Below are 6,520 nucleotides of genomic sequence, written 5' to 3' on the forward strand. Positions count from 1 at the left end.
GTTTGCACACATGTCACCTCAGGCCCCGCCCCCTTCCTTCACTATTGAGCAAAATATTCCTCTAAAATCAGCCAAACTATGAATTCCGATTTAGAGAGACATCAGTGCTGCATCTTTGAGCCCAGTACGAACCCTGAAAAAGTAAATGCAACCATACTTACAGTAACTTGAATTTCCTTCCATAGGCTAACATTGACTGGTTTCATGTGGAAATTTTTCTGTGTGGTGTTTTGGAAGTTTAAAAAATTCCTTAAAAATCCGCCGAACTACGAATTCCGATTTACTCACCTGTTATCAGGAGAGACCCTAGTACTGCATCTTTCAGCCCACTACTGTTCCCGAAAAGTAATTCTAACCATACTTACAGTAACTTGAATGTCCTTCCATAGAATATCATAAGCTGCTATATAAAATATATATAATTTAAAAAACTATAAAATAAAAAAGCATATATTACAATTTCAATATTTAAAAAAAATTCAATTCATATAAAAAATATGTAATGTAATTTAAAAAATAAAATATCTAAGAATGAATACTTTAAAACAATGTAGTAAATTAGTATAAAAAAATATAACAATTAATACATTTAAAAATTATCATTTACAAAACCTTTGAAATTCACAGAAAAACCGTAGGTTTCAGCCACATTATAGTTAGGAATTAGCATTTAAAAAACCTTAGAAATTCACTGAAAAAACCATAGGTTTCAGCCATGTTATAGTTAGGAATTAGCATTTAAAAAACCTAAGAATTTCACTGAAAAAAACATAGTTTTCACATATGTTATAGTTGGCTGGAGTTTTCACTCATACAAAACCATTGAAATTCCTTCGTTATAGTTAGTTCTGCTAACTATAACTTGCGCGCCCGCAATGCACTGCTGATGACATCACATATTACATCACTCATGACATGGTCAGTGACATCACTCATGACATCACTGATGACCACTGTAAACAATTCTATGCTGACTGCGGCATAGATAGTTACAGTTTCTGCAGTGTAGCTACCTCAACCATTGAACAAATGTTCATGACAACTTATTAGTGTTTATCGCATCAAAATGCCCATTGCATACACAGCCCACAACATGTGTATGCCAGCATAGAAGTACACAAAAGTCAGTAACTTCTTATACAGGTTCAACACGTATTATATAATTTCAATGCAAGCAGCAAAGTGCCAAAGGGAAAATTAAATGACAGGCAAGATTTAACGGAGGGTAGGTATCCGGTACACCTCATTCTCCCATATGACATGCTTATGCAAATAGTGGCTATGGGTACGTGCTTCTGCCAATAGTGACTAGGGACTAGTTTGAAGAATGTCAAAGTGCTACTATGAGTTATTCAATATATAGGTCACGATGCGGTGGCCGAGGAGGCTATAATGTAGGAGCAATAAATAATGGTGACAAAATATTTCTATACATACAACTGTACTAGCCCTGAGTGGCTATTTGAATAAACATGTTGGTCACATAATACAGATGATAATAAAAACAAAGTGAAGCAAGTGAAGAAGTCCTTATCTATTTAGACGTGCACTCCCATTAGCGGGATAGAAAAGAGTAGTGAACCTGTGAAGTGACTGTCAGCATATGGTGAGTCCCTTCCTTTCCTCCTGTGAAAAGAGAAATTAAAAGAACATTTTTTTGAAGTCATGAGTGCACATAATATACAGTGTACACATAAACTTTATAGATCCAGCCTGGAACAACTATATGGACAACCCCCAAATGTCTCACTACAGTAATCCTCATTCTTCAATAAAATGTTTTGCCAGTTCTTTGTCAAGGTTATGTACTGCGGGGTACCTGGTCGCAAGATCAATGATCCATCTAGAGTCTTTCTCAGTTTTAGTTCCCACCCCTCGATCCCAGCCCCACTTGTTCAATTATATAGTAGCGCAGGAGTGAGCTGTTGGACAGATGATAGTCCTGGAAATGCCTGGCCAAAGGGTAATGTGGGTGTTTGTTGTTTATGGCCCGAAGGTGTTCTAATACCCGTTTCTTAGCCATCAAGGTGGCATTGCCTACATATCTTTTCATGCACAGGTATTCCAATATGTAAATAAAATAAAATGTACTGCTTGTTAGGAATTGGTTGATAAAAAAATTCTTATTGGGATCAGGTCTGCTGAATTCCTTAACCATGTGACTGTACCTGCACGCCTTGCAGTGTCCACATGGATAGAATCCTTTGAGACTATGTATGTGGGTCTGACATGATTCAGTTATAACCCCATGAACAAACATGTCCCTGTGGCTGCGGCTCTTTCTAAATGTTATTTTGGGTCTGTCACTCCAACGTGACATCACTTTTGAGAATTTCCCAGTGGTCTGTTAGGATTTTATGTATTTTATGAGAATCCATGTTCTACATTACGATTACTCTGGTTTCCTGGAAATCCTGAGTCGCCTCCCTTGGTTTGAGAAGTTCTTGTCTATTCATGGTTTTGATCTTAGATTGTGCCCGATTCAAAACCCAATTTGCTTAAGAATGTGAATAAACTCCTGGGTCATATGGCTGAGATACCCGCCACCCCCTCTCAACACAATCCCCAAAAGGAGGGAAACCGGAAACAGTTCTTGAAGTTTTTGGAAGTGGGAGGGAGTGACCCTCCCGGCCGTATTTATTAAAACAAAATTAAAAACATTAAACGTTTCATGTTATGTACAATTTCATTACCACATTGCGTTGTTTGGCTAACTTTAACATATTCTCTAATACAGAGGTTCTCCTAGCCGAACTAGCATCCTACAAACATTCTCTAGAAATATTGAAATTGTACATCCTAACGTTTAAGGGCCAACGGCAAGGTCATAACCGGTGTCAAGATCCCTAACCAGACTTACCCCTCCCACTTGGGAGGGGCGACAGCACGGAGGCTTACCTCAAGTGCAACTACTACCAATTTCCCTTGACTTGACGGGGGCACTTAAGAACTCGACGCCAGTTAAAGGTCGTTCGAATACTCGTGTGAGGTATCTAGAAGGTATCGTAGACCTCCCCCAACCCCACACAACTTACCGCATCTGCCGTCGCAGATGTCACTGGCCCCGGGAAATTCCCCAGGAGGGGGCTGTAACCCCTCCTACACAGGAAGGGGCCTTGACCGCCTTTCCTTTACTTCCGGCGACCCATCCTTAGAAGGGACCGCCTCCCCATTGAGGGGCCAATGGCCACCTCACCCGAGCGCTCCCATCCGTGTTGGGTGACGCCCACTCATAGGGATCTTCTAATTAGTGCTCACCGATCATGACCTTACCGCCTACCAGAAATAAATACGACAATGCTAATAAAACCTACGAAAACATTGGTCGCTACGACCGAAAGGGCATGCTTAAAAATTCACACTATATCGAATCATTTTAATCGTAAAACCTACACAACATACACCAGTCTTTATTATAACCAACATCAACATGATACTATCACAACCTGTAAACGAAACAGAAACATAATTATCGATCAACTTTATTATAAACAACTGGCTGTCCTCAGGGGCTGGTGGGTGGGTCAAAATTGGCTCTTCGTTCTGTCCCGAGCTCACGTGTAGCGAGGAGGTGCAGCTTCAGAGCACAAGAACAAGAGGACGTCTTCCAGTCTTGCGTCCCTCTTTATCCGTCTTCAGGGCGGGCGAAAACCCGCCCCTGCCTGCCCTGAGGGCGTGGCTGGCTGCGTCAGTGTCTAGGCCAGCCCACTCTAGGGCGGGAAAAAGCGCGCCCCGGCTACGCCGCTTCGGGCATACCAGCCGAGACGCGCCTCCCGCCCAAAAATGGCTTCCCGGGGGGATCGAGGCACTCCGCCATACGTTCGGGGGGACCGAGTGGTCGCCCCTTTCCATATGGCTGAGATACCCGCCACCCCCTCTCAACACAATCCCCAAAAGGAGGGAAACCGGAAACAGTTCTTGAAGTTTTTGGAAGTGGGAGGGAGTGACCCTCCCGGCCGTATTTATTAAAACAAAATTAAAAACATTAAACGTTTCATGTTATGTACAATTTCATTACCACATTGCGTTGTTTGGCTAACTTTAACATATTCTCTAATACAGAGGTTCTCCTAGCCGAACTAGCATCCTACAAACATTCTCTAGAAATATTGAAATTGTACATCCTAACGTTTAAGGGCCAACGGCAAGGTCATAACCGGTGTCAAGATCCCTAACCAGACTTACCCCTCCCACTTGGGAGGGGCGACAGCACGGAGGCTTACCTCAAGTGCAACTACTACCAATTTCCCTTGACTTGACGGGGGCACTTAAGAACTCGACGCCAGTTAAAGGTCGTTCGAATACTCGTGTGAGGTATCTAGAAGGTATCGTAGACCTCCCCCCAACCCCACACAACTTACCGCATCTGCCGTCGCAGATGTCACTGGCCCCGGGAAATTCCCCAGGAGGGGGCTGTAACCCCTCCTACACAGGAAGGGGCCTTGACCGCCTTTCCTTTACTTCCGGCGACCCATCCTTAGAAGGGACCGCCTCCCCATTGAGGGGCCAATGGCCACCTCACCCGAGCGCTCCCATCCGTGTTGGGTGACGCCCACTCATAGGGATCTTCTAATTAGTGCTCACCGATCATGACCTTACCGCCTACCAGAAATAAATACGACAATGCTAATAAAACCTACGAAAACATTGGTCGCTACGACCGAAAGGGCATGCTTAAAAATTCACACTATATCGAATCATTTTAATCGTAAAACCTACACAACATACACCAGTCTTTATTATAACCAACATCAACATGATACTATCACAACCTGTAAACGAAACAGAAACATAATTATCGATCAACTTTATTATAAACAACTGGCTGTCCTCAGGGGCTGGTGGGTGGGTCAAAATTGGCTCTTCGTTCTGTCCCGAGCTCACGTGTAGCGAGGAGGTGCAGCTTCAGAGCACAAGAACAAGAGGACGTCTTCCAGTCTTGCGTCCCTCTTTATCCGTCTTCAGGGCGGGCGAAAACCGCCCCTGCCTGCCCTGAGGGCGTGGCTGGCTGCGTCAGTGTCTAGGCCAGCCCACTCTAGGGCGGGAAAAAGCGCGCCCCGGCTACGCCGCTTCGGGCATACCAGCCGAGACGCGCCTCCCGCCCAAAAATGGCTTCCCGGGGGGATCGAGGCACTCCGCCATACGTTCGGGGGGACCGAGTGGTCGCCCCTTTCCATATGGCTGAGATACCCGCCACCCCCTCTCAACACAATCCCCAAAAGGAGGGAAACCGGAAACAGTTCTTGAAGTTTTTGGAAGTGGGAGGGAGTGACCCTCCCGGCCGTATTTATTAAAACAAAATTAAAAACATTAAACGTTTCATGTTATGTACAATTTCATTACCACATTGCGTTGTTTGGCTAACTTTAACATATTCTCTAATACAGAGGTTCTCCTAGCCGAACTAGCATCCTACAAACATTCTCTAGAAATATTGAAATTGTACATCCTAACGTTTAAGGGCCAACGGCAAGGTCATAACCGGTGTCAAGATCCCTAACCAGACTTACCCCTCCCACTTGGGAGGGGCGACAGCACGGAGGCTTACCTCAAGTGCAACTACTACCAATTTCCCTTGACTTGACGGGGGCACTTAAGAACTCGACGCCAGTTAAAGGTCGTTCGAATACTCGTGTGAGGTATCTAGAAGGTATCGTAGACCTCCCCCCAACCCCACACAACTTACCGCATCTGCCGTCGCAGATGTCACTGGCCCCGGGAAATTCCCCAGGAGGGGGCTGTAACCCCTCCTACACAGGAAGGGGCCTTGACCGCCTTTCCTTTACTTCCGGCGACCCATCCTTAGAAGGGACCGCCTCCCCATTGAGGGGCCAATGGCCACCTCACCCGAGCGCTCCCATCCGTGTTGGGTGACGCCCACTCATAGGGATCTTCTAATTAGTGCTCACCGATCATGACCTTACCGCCACAGGTCCGGATAGTTGACCGGCTATCCGGACCCCCCACAAAACTCCTACCTAAAGGTCATGTTTTAACGTTTTTAACCAAGCTAAGAAGTCTCCTATGAGTAACTCATTCCCCACCCGCGACAAATGCACACCATCCCCCAAATACATACTGTCATCGTTAATACAACTATGCGAGATAGAATGCAATGTCTTGGAACGGAACAACCTACTTACTTTGTTATTCAGTTTTCTAACAGAATGATTCAAAGCAGGAATCGAAATAGCCCCCCGCCACACTTTTCGTGGGATCATATGAGACCACGCAATTATGCACCCCGGAACTTTCCTCGCTAACCAACTTACAGTGGAGAGCATTGCCTCTAGGAGAAGTCGTCGACCGGTGGTGACCAAATCATTGCCCCCTAAATGTACTATGACTATAGACGGCGGTGACCTCGTCCGCCCTAACAAACCCTCAAAAAATGCCTGAAACTGGTCAATACAGAGACCGCCTCTTCCGTAGAAGGACACTCTGTACCCGTATTCCCCAGGTACGTGAATCATGTCACCTGCTTCGAATACGTCTGCGGCACGCCTCACGTATGAGTGGC

The sequence above is a fragment of the Lissotriton vulgaris genome, chromosome 3_1 (genome assembly GCF_964263255.1).
Source record: "Lissotriton vulgaris chromosome 3_1, aLisVul1.2, whole genome shotgun sequence".
In the NCBI taxonomy this organism is placed as follows: domain Eukaryota; kingdom Metazoa; phylum Chordata; class Amphibia; order Caudata; family Salamandridae; genus Lissotriton; species Lissotriton vulgaris.